At 50.4% G+C, this 15,585-nt stretch overlaps 1 long non-coding RNA gene across 1 annotated transcript; it reads right to left on the reverse strand.

Annotated features, from left to right (window-relative positions):
* Positions 1-2,376: 2,376 nt before the first annotated feature.
* On the reverse strand, positions 2,377-13,553 carry LOC131811367 (uncharacterized). The gene is made up of 3 exons (XR_009345911.1): positions 12,411-13,553; positions 9,176-9,262; positions 2,377-4,102 (listed from the first exon to the last, which is right to left on the reverse strand). It is a non-coding gene; the product is annotated as an uncharacterized LOC131811367 (long non-coding RNA).
* Positions 13,554-15,585: the final 2,032 nt, after the last annotated feature.

Below are 15,585 nucleotides of genomic sequence, written 5' to 3' on the forward strand. Positions count from 1 at the left end.
AGAAACAGCTCAAATGTCCACCAGCAGATGAACTGATCAACATGCTGTCGTGTGTCCAAGCAATGGCATACCGCACAGCAATAAGAAGGGATAAACCTCCGACAGACACAAGGACGTGGATAGGTCTCCAAAATTTATGCTGAATGAAAGAAGCTGTATACCAGCCAGCATACACACTGTGGGATTCCGTTTATGTGAAGTTCTATTATAACCAAATGAATCTATGGTAGGAAAAAAAAAAAAACTGGAATGATTGTTGCTTCTTGAACATGCAAATTAATTAATTAGGAAAAGGAATGAGGTCATTTTCTGGGTAGATGAAATGTTCTCTAAAGTTACAGAGCTTGTGGTACTCAAATGTAGCTATACTTGTCAAAACTCAGCAAATGGTATACTTAGATTAGTGTTTTTCACTGTCAATTTTACTTTTTTAAAAACGTACCTAACCAGGGGCGCCTGGGTGGCTCAATGGGTAAAGCATCTGCCTTCAGCTGAGGTCATGATCCCAGGGTCCTGAGGTCCTGCCCCACATCGGGCTCTCTCCTCAGCAGGGAGCCTGCTTCCTCCTCTCTCTCTCTGCCTGCCTCTCTGCCTACTTGTGATCTCTGTCTGTCAAATAAAATCTTTTTTAAAAAGTACCTAACCAAATAATATATTCCAATTAATTATAGACATCCTGAACTAGTTGGTGGGGGGAATATATAGATGTCTACAATTTTACGTGAATTGCATTTAAAAAATGAGATGCACTGGTAGATGGGGAGACAGATAAATGAAACAGTCTATAATAGAACAAATATAGCCAAATGTTAGAGGTAGAATTTAGGGACGTCTGGGTGGTGCAGTCGGTTATGCGTCGGACTCTTGGTTTTGACACAGGTCGTGATCTCAGGATGGTGAGCTCGGGCCCTAAGGAGCCCCGCGTAGGGCTCTGTGCTCAGTGCAGAGTCTGCTGAGGATTCCCTCTCCCTTGCCCTCTGCCCTCCTGCTCATGCTCTCTCTCTCAAATAAATCAATCTTTTTTTTTTTAAGTTAGAATTTAGATGTTGGATATACAGATGGTTCATTTTTCTTTCACCTTGATGTTTGAAACTATTTGTGACACAAAAAATATTGGAGGTGCAGGGCTGGACAAGACCTGCCTCACGAGGTTGATGTAAGGACCAAGTGGGATGAAGTCTGCGTGGTGACCAGTCCAGAGAGGACACGCCATGCATGGCAACAGTCACCATGATAAGCAAAGACAGTGGGCAGAGCATTTGGAAAGGACTGTCAAAGTGTACGAGGTATTCAAGACCCAAGTTGGCAAATCTTTCCCACGTTTACTATTTTAATTTTGGATCTGTTTGAATTGGTAATACTTGCATGGGGTATGAAATTCAAGAGCTACAACGGTGTACAAAAAAGGACAGCTCTTTACCTTTCTTTCATACCCCAGCTACCCGGTCTTGTGCCCAGAGGCAACCCATGGTCCCAGTTTCTTATATTCCCTTTTGGGGATATTCTACACAATATACATAATTTTTTTTAAAAGACTTTATTTATTTGACAGACAGAGATCACAAGTAGGCAGAGAGGCAGGCAGAGAGCCCAATGCAGAGCCCGATCCCAGGACCCCGAGATCAAGACATGAGCTGAAGACAGAGGCTTTAACCCACTGAGCGACCCAGGCGCCCCAATACACGTAATTTTGTATAGGTTTTTCTTTTTGTCATGAGAACACATCTTCACATTTTGTAAAACTATCTGGGTGATACATAAGAAGCCATCCTTACTCTTTTATATGACTGCATAGTATTCCGTTGAATGAATAGACCAGCATTTATTTACTCAATCCCGTATTGATGGATGTATGGACGTGTGTGCTGTTTCCATTGTTCACTAAATCTTTTAGATGGTGCCATTGCTTAAAGCCTTTGAAACCCAACCTCACACCTCTCAGTAAATGAGTCAAAGAACAGGGGGCTTTTCTGATCAAAACCCACAGCGCATCATTAAGTCCTTGGGCTTCTCACTCCAGCTTTTATTAAATTATCCCAATTTGTCCTTTCAAATAGATGTCTTTTCTTAAGTAGTGATTTACCACAATTAAGCCCCCCAAAATTAAATTAAATGAATTACGTCTCTTAGGTTGGGTGTCTGCAGGAACCGAGGTTGGGCGCAGTAATGGTCCAGATGCTATTAAAAGCAAAGGCAGGAGAATGTGTGCTGGGTTAGAAGGGAAAATTCATAGCTCCACTGATACGCCATGATAAATAATTATGAGTTATTAATTTTAAATTACATCTTTAATGCGTTGCATGATTTTAATTCCCCCTACAGTATTAATATCGGACTGGCTTTGATTAATTTAAAGCAGAACAGAAAGGTGCCAATTAAGGGGACTCGCTGGGAACTTTGAGGTGTTTATATCTGTCTCTTGATAGCCCCCATGGTGGGGGGCAAGGTCATTGCTCAAGGGAAGCTGGTGATTACCCACGGGAACCCAGGATGGCATGTGTCAAGAAGAGTGGGAGATGGATGTTAACCCTTTTTGTGTCTTTGAGTGCCAGGGAGGAGACAGATAAGGATGGAAAAGCAAAGGAGCTGAATATGTGCTTTTAATGAGCCAAAAGATAGGTCAGAGTAAAGCTGGGCCTCCCACGGCCTCAGGGAGGAATCCACGGGCCAGGACTTCTGGTTTCTGGGTTTACTGTGTCAATCCAGACAAGAACTTTGACCTCCCTATGCCTCTATGGACCTCAAGACTTGGAAAAAATGGGCTACCGCTCAGTAAATATGGAACCATAAATCCGAAGACTTCTCTAACCCGCTGAATGGTGATAGGGCAATCCTTGGGACAGCAGCCCCTGTCAGAATATGGCACACGTGAAGATGCCCTTGGGTGGCCAATGACTAAACATATTTTATTTAATAGCTAAGGGTTCATGTCAAGGGATGCTAAAGAGAAATATGTAACCAGCCCACCGAACTCGTGATTTCAAAAACATTGTTGCTTATGTTGAAGCTAAAATTAAGTTAAAAAATAAATAAATAAAGAAGAACCCCAAACAAAATGTTGAGTCATACTTGTATTTGGCATGTGGCTGTGGAAAGAAGGAATAATGATGGTGATGAGATGAAGTTAGTGCTGTCAAATTAAGGCCATTACAGCCACGGGTGGCAGCAAGCCCTCGGCTTGGGAAAGGTAGATAGAAGTTGATATATATGAACCGACGAATTGGAGGTTTCTAGTCAGCTGGATGGTGAGAGGGCGATGCCCGGTAGAGCAGCCCGCTGTCGGGATCTGGTACCAAAGAGGGTGATTTGGGGCAAGGGAGGGGGACATTTTTTGATTCCACTTACCAGCTACGTGTTTACTGTGTACCCATCTAACTCCTGGTCTCAGGAGAGTACTGCTTCAGTTAAGGTTCGATCTACATTTAAGGAAATGAGTCATTCAAAACCCAATATCAAATAAAGCCTAGTTGTACGTGGTACGTGGCGATGGCAAATAAGAGTCATTATGACGCTCGTGTGCAAGGGACGGAGGTTAGAGAATATCCAATTAATGTCACTATAGCCACAGATGATAGAAGTCCCAGTCAAGGCTCGAAATTAATGACCCTAGATGAGAGGAAGCTGAAAGAGAAGTCACCACAAGCCTGTGCGAATTTATCACCTCTCCTCCTCCACGACAGATCAGACCCGATAGAGCAAAGTGCTTTCCCGTTTGGGACATGCCATTCTTAAGACAGTTCTGGAGATGGGCAGCGCCTAGAAAAGTGCCTGGTTCACGGCTGGTGTCCCCTAGAGGATTGTGGAGGCTGGGAAGGAGGAGGCGGGAGAGGGGGAAACCAGGAGGGAAGGGAAGGAAAGGTGGAGAACCAGGGTTCACCAATGCTGACATGATGACTCTGTGCCAGCGCAGTTCGAAGCAGTCTGCGTAGATCATCTCATGCAAGGTTGGCGACAGCCCCATGAAGCTGGCCTTCTCATCGGTCCTCATTCACCCATCAGGACACGGAGCTCAGAGAGGTGGGTCAGCCTGCCTCAGGTCACTCGGGCAGGAGGCAGTGGAGCTAGGCATCATTACTGCAGTAGCGTTTGATAACCTCAGAGCCTGGAACAGAGAGAGGTTAGGCAGCCAGGCCAAGGTCATGTGGACGTTTAACGACTTGGAATCCAGGCAGTCTGGATCCAGAACTTCAGCCCTTGAACACCAGCCGCACTGCCTTATACAAGAGATGCACAATGGGAAGATGGAAAAAACAGAGACCTAGCATGTGTCCGTCCTGAGGGGACTAACCCAGTGCAGGACTGAACTCAGGTAACAGGACCCCCTGCTCCGTATTCTTGTCATCACAGGTGGCTATGTCTATGTGACCCATTAGCACCGGAAAAGGGTCTCTCCATGGACAGAGTCCTGTCAAGCACATAGTAGCTGCTCAGTTCACGGCCTCCCCCAGCAAGGCTCTGCTCCTTCCAGGCTCAGATCCTTAGCCTGCTGGTCTCCCCCAATTGCCCCTTGTGCCTCCCCCTGCTCTGGGGGCCTCAGGAAGCCCCAGCCGGAAGCCCCAAGCTCAGGCTTCCCAGCAGAGTTGCAGAAGCGAGACAATCGCATTAGGTCCCCGGGGCGGATTTGGCAGCCTCGTCACGCCTTTGAAAGACAAGGATTGGACGTTGGACAGCGGGAGCGGCCGGAGCTGGTTCCTGTTCAAAGCTCCTTCCTCCAGCCGCATTAAAGATGGATTATCATTCAGGGGGTTAGAGAAGGGTGAGTGAAGCCAGCCCTCTTCCCAGATAAGACGGCCACGCAGGTGGGAACTCGCTGGTCAAGGGGCAGCCGGGGTCCTGGACAACAGCGGGGGCCGCAGTAACAGCGGTGAAGACAACTGCCGGCCGGAGCGCTATCAGGTACCAGGTTCTGTGCTAAATGCTTTCCGTCATCATCTCGTTTTATCTCTCCCAGACCCAACAGGAAGCCGAGACACAGAGCCATGAGCTAACGAACCCAGACAATGCAGCTAGTGAATGGGCTGAGCCCAGATTCTGAGTCAGGTCTGACACACCTCTTGCTTCTCCCTTGCCTGTCCCCCAAAGTAATGAGTTAAGTATTTGTACAATTCATTAAGTCCCTGGCTTCCCTGCTGCTTCATGAGTTCAAGGCCACTGTCCATACCTGTTCATCTCTTTTACTCCCGTTAGGACTCCAGAGTCGAACAGAGCGCCTAGCATAGAGTGCGGGCATGATGCATATTTGCTGCATCAAGTCTGGAAGGAAAAAAAATGGGGGACAGAGGGAGGGCGGAGGGAGGGAAGAAGAGCAAGGAGAAAGAATAAACTAGAAGGAGGGGAGATACTAAGCAAAGGCCCAGAGGCTTGAAATGCGGGCACAAGCCTCAGGGCTGTGCTTACCGAGTCCTGGGCCCAGAGAGCAGGGACCCCCACTCCAGCCCTCACGCTGTACCTCCCCAGCCACAGGACCTTAGACACATCAGTTTATTTGTTACAGGTGGTCCTCAGTTTCCCCATTTCCCTGCCGCTGGGGGCTGCTCTGAGGATCACCTGGGAACAGGGGCTGTTCACACCCTGGCTAATCTGATGAGAGCATTAGGCCCCTCCGTCAAAGCCGTCAAAGCCGATAGAACAAAAGGACATTTCCCTCCAGCTTGGAGATGAGAAAGCCGATAGGGAGGGTGTTACGAATCTGAGTTCGGGAATTTGCTTGGTCTCTGGGTCTGTCTCCTGTCTTTAGTTTGGGGATCATGGTATGAGCATCTACCTTACAGTGTCTAGTGATGATTAAATGAGATAGGGTTTGCAGTGAGCTCAGGGCGGTCCCTGGCCGTGGTCAGCCATAACTATACAGTAGCTGCTCTCTGCAATGTTATTACATTCTAGAAAAGTCTGCCTGACAGCCATGTCGGGGACTGTGGAGGGAGCGAGGGGTTTCTGGAGAAGGTGGGGTTTGGAGGAACAATTGAGTGAGTTTGATTTTGAGGGAATGTCTTAAATACAAGCACTGAAGTCAGAAGGGAAAACGAAATTTAAGGGGAGCAGAAGAATGCCTTTTTTAGGGTCTCCTGAGCAGAAACGATGTTACACATTTATACTTCATGTAGTAGTTTTTCTTAATTTTGGAGGAGACTATACACCACCCATGTGTATCAGCTACCAAGGACCACATCATGCCGCGTAACAAACAATCATAAAACCTTAACAGTGGCGGTCAGTGGCCAGGGAGCTCTGCTGACCTTGACTGGGCTCATTCAGGCATGGCCTTCACTCCCCAAGCTGGCTGACTAGTGTGGCTCAGCCCTGCTCCATGTGGCTCTCATCGTCCGACAGGCAAGCTTGGGCATGTCCTCATAGCGATACAAAAGGGCACCATCAGAGTGAGCCCAGTTGCACATGTGACTTTTCAGGTCTCTACTCATGTCATATTTTCTATCCTCCCATTAGCCAAAGCCAGCTGGACGGATGAACCCAGAATCAGAGAGGCTGAGGACTGCAAACTCACACGGCAGAAGGTGCAAATGGGGAAACAGATGAATTTTGTGTGATCTACAGAGTTCGACATTCAGCAAGTACAAAATGTAGATACTAAAAACCTCCCTCTGCTTCTAACTCATGGCCACCCCAGCTGTGGGGCTCTTCTACAGCTGTCCAGACATGTTCTATGATTTTTCCAACATTGTAATAATTTCCATGTCTCAGTGGCCCCTAACCCATTCCTTCCTATCCTTGTAAATTCAGCACCTGCCAGCAGTGTCGAGGCTGGGATGTCTTGTCCCTTCAGTCCTAATTCCCACTGTCACCTGCTGGCAGTGTGACCATGGCCCATCATTTCCACTCACTGAGTCTCACTCTCCTCATCCGTGAAATGGGCATAATAGTGTGTCCCTTGCAGGGGGTAACACAAAGTTTACACAGCGTCCCCGGACATGGCAGCTTCTAAATAAATGCCTTGTCATTATCATTGTGGCTCTTATTAACTCAGGAAGGCACGGACTGAGACACTGGTTTCAAGGCTTCTTGGATTCCCAGTGGGAAAGGGCTTTCCTTCCCACGGCTGGGCCCTGGGGCCAGCTGACCATCTGCCAGGAGGGATTGCTGTTTAACAAGCTCTTGTAATCTTTGCTGTGATCACGACTCCCTTTCCAGTCTGGGCTCTCCTCTGGGGGCCTGCAGCCTCTTAGGCTAAGCCTCCTCCGCCGAGCTATGAATATCTGAGCGCCTGACCCCGCATTTCAATGTACCCAGCCTGTCCCTGGGCTCACGCGTGCTTCCCGGAGATCTGCCCCAGGAAGGCTGTTGCACGCTCTCCGCGTCCTTCCCGAAACCCCCACGTCCCCAGCACTAGAAATGCCTAATCATTCAGGTCTTCCACTCAACAAGCATTTCCTGAACACCCACCTCTATGGCAGCCCCTGCCCCAGCCCTAAGATGCTTGTCAGTGATGTCTGACTGCTGCTTCTGAATCTGCAAGACCTTGTCAGGACTTCTTAAGAAAAAGGTTCAAATGCTCAGCCAAAAACCAGGGTGCTTAGACTCAGTTTATGGTTAAACCATCAGTTGGTTCCCAGGAGTCCCCTATCTCAGGGAAGCTTAGGCAACCTTCTTACACAGGTGACTGATGGAGAAGGCTCTCAGGTCGAGCCTGGAAAGCATGAGGGGGCAAAGATGGGGTAGGAGCTGAGGAGCCCAGCTAAGATGGGGCTGCACAGGAGAAGTCTCGGCCCAGCCTGGGGCTCTGGAACGCAAAGAGCACTGCAGAGTGGATCCGACCCACCTCAAGGCAAAGGAACAGGGCTTTAATACCCGGACACAAGTCAGTCATTGACTACAGGCCACCTCGGGGTGCTTGGGGAGGTCATATAACTCCCAAGGTAGCCCCTGGAAGCAGATGCGATCCCCCAAGGGCAGCCCTGCAGGGAAAGTCTCAGGAGTGAATGCCTACTAGGAGCCCCTGCCACCCCAGGGGGAAGTGGGCACTCTGTGTCCCAAAAGAATGCCCATGGAAATGGGCCGGCACCCTCTCTACTCTCAGCATCTCCTCTGGATGCAAGCATTATCATTGATGGCTGTCCCTGAGCTGGAGGGAGGTGGCTGAAGGTGAAGGTTTGGCATCAGATCAAACCCAGTTTCTAATGCTGCCTCCACTGCTCACGAACTGTGTGACATTGGGAAAGTCACTCTGCCTCTCTGGGCTTCAATCTCTTTACAAGAAATGGAGGGAATATTCATCTCGGAGAGGTGATGTGGCGACTCACTGTCTGGCCAGTGCCTGATTCCTCTTGAACACTTGATCATGATCTGCCAAGGGCAGAGTGTGGATTTGAACCCACAATTCCTTGGATCCTAGCCCAGTGCTTAGTAATATCCAGAAAACTCTGCAGAAAAACCTCACAACATCTCTGATTCTCTGTTTTCTCAGCCGCAAAGTGAGCTGATAGCGCTCCTGCCCATTTCTCTAGGACTTTTAGAAGGTGTAAGTGCCAGTTTACAAAATAATCAGCTTTTCAAAGCTGGAAGAGGCGGCAATGAGCCGACTTTCTGCCTCTTTTCTTTGGAGCCATTTTGCAGATGAGTAAACTGAAGCTCCAGGCAGTCAAACAATGTCCCTGGGGTCCTACAGCCTGCTCAGAGCTAAGACGGGAACTTAGCTTCCCTAGCCCCGGGCTCCAGAGTCCTCTTCAGAGCAGGTGCACACCCTCCACCCCCCATCCCCACCATGATCCTGGGCAAGCATAGTCTCTTCTGGCCTCTGCTCCCCACATCTAGAAATCAAAAGGGCACACTAGATACTCCCCACACCCTCCTTGATTTTGAACATGTCTTGTCTCCAGGCGCACTGGGTGGTCCAAAAGCCCAACACACAGTAACCTCCCTTCAGCGGCAGCTGACAAGAGTGGGGGGTGGTGGCGGGGAGGGAGCCAGTGCGTCCATTTTATGGGTAAGGAGACTGAGGCCTGTGAGGGCTTGTCTTCAAGTGAAAAGGACCCCCTGGGCCCACACACCTGCAGTGCCACTGGGAGGGCTGAGGAAGACCAGGGAAAGAGAAAGAGGGAATCCAAGAATTGTATTTCCCCACACAATCACATTTACCTTAATCCCTCAGCTCACAGCTTGATCATTGGAAACTTCCCATAGATTCGCCACTCGATTCATTACCAGACGAAAGTAGTCCTACCTCAAAAACTGGTGTCGGCAGGAAGCTGCAGGGTCCGAGGTGACCGCAGGAGGTGAGGCTCCTTCATCACGGCTGTGAGGACAAGGGCTGTGGGACAAGACAAAGGGGCAAGTACAGAGAGGCCCATGGGGGTGAGGGACACGGGGGTATCCCCACCCCATCCTATGGGCTAGAAGGCCCGGCCGTCCCAGTGTGTGCCTGTGAGGACACAGGGCCTCGACCCCGCAGATCCTGAGGTCATCTGGGGCCTGGCAGGACGGGGAGGAGGCTGAGGGATGTGGCGGAGCCGGAAGACCTGCATCCCCTGGGGACTCTGATGTCTTACTGGGCAGAAGGCGCAATCCCCTTCCTGAGAACACACTCTTACTTTGAGTCATGGCCCCTCCTCGGTGCCCTTGGGTGGGAAGGCCGCCTCCTTCCAGCTCGGTGGTGGGCATGCTATTGGCGCTGCCAGTCCCCAGCTGCCACCAGCACTGCCCCGGCTCAGGGGACTGCCCTCCGCCGACAGGAGCTGACTCCTGGTGGTCATGAGTCCAGCCCACTCGGGGCAGCCGATGGCATCTGACACGGGCGTGTGGAAGCCCGGCCACCTTCCTCAGGGACAAACAATGTCAGGGTGCAATTTATGCCCCAGAGGCCCCGTGGGATCAGAACACTGCCTCAGTCCCTGCCCTGTCCTTCTCTGCACCCCACTTCCCAGTCGCCCCGGAACACTGGGCTGAGGTCAGTGGCTCAGAGGCCAGGCCCGACACAGGTGGTGAAGGAGCTCTGTCTCAGGAGCACAGGGTGGCTTGGCCGGTGTGGCCAGAAACGTACTGCGGCTGAAGCCCTGCCTAATGGTAGGGGTAGGGGACAGACCTGGGGGAGGTCTGAGCCTCATCCCGGGTCGCAAAGCCCTCTACCAGAACATATGACCTGTTGTCTGGGAAGAAGCAACGGGGTGGGGGGTGCGGGGTGCGGTGGGACAGGGAGACAAGATGGCTGGCGGGGACACAGGGAGAGGAGTGAACTGGAGAAGCCTCCTTTGTCCGCCAGCAGCACCGCCCATGCTGCCGAGGGGCCAGGCAGGGGCTGCGGGGGCCGAGTCATGGGGCCCCAAGCCATACAGGGCCAGCGGCACGGTCCTCCACGTCAGGGGCGCTTGGTGCTCCGGCAATGACAGAGGACACCGAGACCTGTTCTCCTCCCAGCTCGGGGCAGCTGTAGGACGCCTGCAAGCTCCAAAGTACACCTGGATGCTATCGGGGGCTGCTGGCTTTAAAGGTCATCTCCAGACAGAGAGACTCTTCTGGGTGGCCTCGTCTCCCAAATATAGATGTTCTGGATTGAAGGGAAAAAAAATGCCAAAGGCCATCCTGTTTCTGCTTGCTTCTCAAAAGGTCCTTGGCCCCAAACCTGCATTAGAAAACAGGTGTGGTTCACATTGGCGCACCCCCGCCCTCCAGACCAAGAAGCCAAGACCCGCGGGCTCTGCAAACCCGGGGATCATGGTCCTTTATCACGTCATTTCCCAGTCCGGAGACAGCAGGTAAATGGGCTCTTCTCCTCCCTTGCGTGGGTTTGTGATAAGGGCGATGTCAACTCACGCATTCCTGCATGAGTTAACTGAACACCTACTACGTGCCAGGCTCGGTGGCTCTAGCAGTGCACAAGACAGGTCCCCGAGTTTGGCTGGGGCTGGAGGAAGACATAAACAGGTAAATACACAGCCCATGTGTGTCCGGAAGCCAGTAACAGGATGAACCATGCAGAGGCCGGGCACTTCTTTAACTTTGGGGACAAGACAGAAAGTCTGGGTGCTTAAAGGGACAAGCTGAAGAACCCCACCCAGTGATCCGTCAGGATTCCACCAAGGAGGAAGAATCCCTCATTCAGAGGCACGAGGCACTGGGCATATAGGCATGAACAGAACAAAGATCCCTATGGACACGGAGCTCTTGTGGACGCCAAGGACAAACGCCACACAGGTACACTGGGGAGTGTGTGTCCTTAGAAACAGCTGCGGATGTGCAGGAAGGCTCCGCCGGGGCCAGGAAGCACATGGGGCAGGCACCCAGTGGGACAGAAGACAGGGAGGGTCCCCGTTATCAACCTGGCAACTAAAGGGGCAAGTTCAACGCGTCAGGGAGGGCCTGAACTTCAGTCAACTCCTCTGGAAAGTGGGGAGAACAGCGGATCCTCGTCCACACAGTTAAAATTAACCTGGTATATGCAGAAGGTGCTCAGAACAGCACTAAGCCCCCTTGTAAGAACAAGTCACTCTAAACTTGCATTCTTACTTAAAATCAAGGGAAGTCAGCTACACCCCATTCTCAGCCTCCATTTCTGCTGTGGGGGGAGGGGGAGAAATACCATATGACATAGCAATTCCACTCCCACGTAGACCCAAAGGAATTGAAACAGGTACTCATGTACATATACACCCAGGATCACGGCGGCACAAAAGGCAGAAACAACCCACGTGTCCATCAGTGGATAAAAGGATAAACAAAATGTGGCGGATCTAGACAACAGATTATTTTTCAGCCTTAAAAAGGAATAAAATGCCAACGCATGCCGTGACATGGGTGAACCTCAAAAACACGAAGCTGTGTGACAGAGGCCAGACGCAAAAAGTCACACAGTGAGTCTATGTATATGGAATGTCCAGAACAGGCAAATCTATGGAGACAGAAAGTAGATTGGTAGTGAAATAGCAAATACTTTGCTACAGTCAGCATGGAGTGTGCCTGTTTCCGTCACCTGCTGTCAGCACCAAACATCTCCTGGTTAAAGGCAGTGGCTTAAAACAATGATCACATTTATTCTGCTCATGAACATGCAGTTTGAGTCGGGTTTGATGAGGTCCAGCGGCTGGGGCTAGAATCATCTGAAGAGTGCTGTCTTAGCCCAGCCCGCCTGCTATTATAGAGCACCATAGATTGGGTGGCTCATAGAGAAATGTATCTCTCGTGGTTCTGGAGGCTAAGAAGTCCAAAATCTGCTAAGAACCACTTCCCGGTTCAGTGACGGCCAACTTCTCCCTGGGTCCTCGCATGGCAGAAGGAGCAACAGAGTTTCCTAGGGTTCCTTTTATAAGGGCACCAATCCCATTTGTGAGGGCTCTACCCTCGTGACCTAGTCGTGACCTAGTCGCCTCCTAGTCGCTCTACTCCCACATACCCTGGGAGTTGTTTTCAATGTGTGACCTTCAAGAGGACACAGAGATTCAAATGGTAGCAAGTGGCTCACTCACCTGTCCGTCGGTTCATGCTGGCTTTTGGCTAGGACTTCAGCTGGGAATGTCAGCCAGAACATCTAGATGGGGCCTCTCCGTGGAGCCTGAGCTTCCTTGCAAAATGGCTCCTGGGTTCTCAGGGTGAGTGTCCAAGAGAAAGAGAGAGTCAGGTGGACCTAGTCTTGGACATCGTGCGGCGTCATTTCTGCTTCATCCCATTTGATGAGGTTATCACAACGTCACACAATGTCCTTAAGGGAAGGAAAATGGACTCCGCCTCTTGACTAGGCTGCAGTGAGGTTCTGGAAGAATGCGTAAGATTTGAAATATGGCTGTGACCATCTTTTGGAAACGACAGTATGGATACCACAGTATCCGTCAGAGAAGGTCCTAGCTGGAGGAGAAGGCAGAGTATTTTGCAGGTCAGGGGACAGGACTGGATGGTAATAGGGCACCCTTTGCACCAATTCCCCCTCTTGGATTCCGTCCCCCCAAAAGTCTCCTCTTCCACTTCTTCCTTGGCCACTCCTGGACAGGAGCTTCAGACCCTCCTCCCCTATCACAGGAAGAAGCCAGGATTCTCTGACTCAAAATAACAGATCGAGTTCAGCTCAACCCGGTTCTCCTCTTCTGGCCTGTTTCTGTTTCCTGGGAAAAAGAATAGCGGATATTTTCTCTTTGCAGGGGGTGGGGGGGTGCTGAGTTGTCCAAAGACGCCACCCCCTTCCAGGGGTTCCCCATGAGCTGAGACAGGTCCCAGCCACTGCCAGATGTTTCCACGGTGAAATAAAAGACAGTCAGAAGGTCATCGTCTTAGCAGTGGCAGCTGAGATTTCAGACTTGAACCGTCCTCCAGCCCTACTTGCCAAGACATAAATACCTAAGCTCCTCTTGGACACACATTAGGTATCTCATTCTGAGGCTCTTCTGGTCACTAATGGCAAAAACACAGCTCAAAATTCCTAAATAATAAAACAGGGGGAGCATGTAGGGAAAAAGCCAGAGGAAGTCCGGTGACCCAGAGGGCTGCATCCAGGGCTCAGATATTGCCAAGAATTCATCTTTTCCCATGTCGACGAGACTTCATCCTCAGACAGGCTCCCTCGACAGGGCGGCCCAGGTCCTGCAGGGGTTATAAACCCTCGTATCCTTCCAGTCCGGTCATAATCTCCAGGCAATTGCAACCCAGTTCGGGAGCTGCATCTCCTTGGCCTGGCTCCGGTCACGTGGCTGTCCCTGGCCCAATCAAGGGTCTGGGGATGGAGTGCTCTGATTGGGTAAAGCCTGGGCCGCCTGACCAATCCCAGCAGGCAGAAGGGCGGACCGCGCTGAAATCACGCGGCCTGAGCACCCGGATGGGGAGAGTTTCCGAAAAGAAGGTCGATTTGCTGTTTGTTTAGGAGCCGGTGTCGTTCTACTGGTTCAGACCAGTGGGGGTGACTGTCCAGGCTGGGGTGGGTGGAAAGTGGCAGACGGATGCAGCCTCTCCTATGAAGGATTTTACCCTTTGGATGGAGTGAGAAATGCCCAGGAAACAACACTGGGGCAGGAGAAGAAAAACAAAAGCAAAAACAAACAAAACAGGGTAAGCAAAGGTGAAGATGTGTTGGTTAAAACTCTACACCCGAGGGCGTCCGGGTGGCCCAGTTGGTTAAGCGACTGCTTTCAGCTCAGGTCATGATCCCGGAGTCCCGAGATGGAGTCCCACATCGGGCTCCCAGCTCCACGGGGAGCCTGCTTCTCTCTCTGACCTTCTCCTCGCTCATGCTCTCTCTCACTCAAATAAATAAATAAAATCTTAAAAAAAAAAAAAAAAAAAACTCTACACCCGAAATGAGATCGTTCATGAATAGCACTCATCAGGCGGGGGATGGATGCTGTCCAGCAGTAAGAGGGGAGCCACAGGTGTGACTCTTGAGTTTTCCACTGGCCATATTCAAGAGAGAGAAAGTAAAAAGAAACAGGTGAAATTAATTTTTTTAAATATATTTTACGCAGCCCAGTAGATCTAGGATATGGTTTCCACATATAATAAATTTTAAAAAATATTAATGAGATTTTTTGGGGGGTGGGGGGGGACTAAGCCTTTGAAACCTAGTGCATGGTTTTACTCTTATCACCCATCTCCATTTGGACGCCCCAGTGTCGAGCACTCCAAGGCCACATGTGGTTAGTGGCCGCTGTACTGGGCAGGCCAGCTCCAGATCCTCGCTGCTCCAGCTGTGGTCCACCGACCCAGGGAAAGAGAAATGCAGAGTCTGGGGTCTGCACTGAACCCTTTGCTTCCCAAGTGATTCCTTTTCACGTGGACTTTGAGACAAACCCACAGTGCCCAAAAGAACTTTCTGCAGCGATGAAAATGTTCCGTGTCAGCTCTGTCCAATGCGGAAGCCACGGCCTTGCAGTGGTTCTTGAGCCCCTGAAACGGATCTGTGCCACAGGCAACTGAATTTTTCATTTCATTTCATTTTAATTTAATAAGCCAATGGCTACCTCTTGGATGGCACAGACTTGAATCGGTAGAAGTGCTCCGAAATCTTTGCTATTGTAATTAGCATTACCCCGTTACTTGTGCAAGAAGGGGAGGTGAGTAAAATGAAAATGTATTCAGCAACACGGACTCATTGTTTATTCTGGAGTAGGTGTGTAATTGTCCTCCTTGGACAAATTTGGAAAGTGAGGTCGGGGACTTGTTCAGAATTACATAGTAAATAATAATGGTCATGCTGGGATGCTTGGGTGGCTCAGTCGGTTAAGCATCTGCCTTTGGCTCAGATCGTGATCTCAGGATCCTGGGATCAAGCCCCACATCGGGCTCCCTGCTCACTGGAGAGTCTGCTTGTCCCTCTGCCCCCCACCCCACTCATTCTCTGTGTGTGTGTGTGTGTGTGTGTCTCTCTCTCTCTCTCAAATAAATAAATAAAATATTTTAGGGGCGCCTGGATGGTTGTTGTTAAGCCACTGCCTTCAGCTCCGGTCATGATCCCAGGGTCCTGGGATCAAGCCCCGCATCAGGCTGCCTGCTCGGCAGGGAGCCTGCTTCTCCCTCTCCCACTCCCCCTGTTTGTGTTCCCTCTCTTGCTGTGTCTCTCTCTACCAAATAAATACATAAAAATCTTTTCTAAATAAATAAAATCTTTTTAAAACCATTGAAAACATAAAGTTCATGCTAACATACATCACCAGGCAAGCC

The sequence above is a fragment of the Mustela lutreola genome, chromosome 11 (genome assembly GCF_030435805.1).
Source record: "Mustela lutreola isolate mMusLut2 chromosome 11, mMusLut2.pri, whole genome shotgun sequence".
Classification (NCBI taxonomy): Eukaryota; Metazoa; Chordata; class Mammalia; order Carnivora; family Mustelidae; genus Mustela; species Mustela lutreola.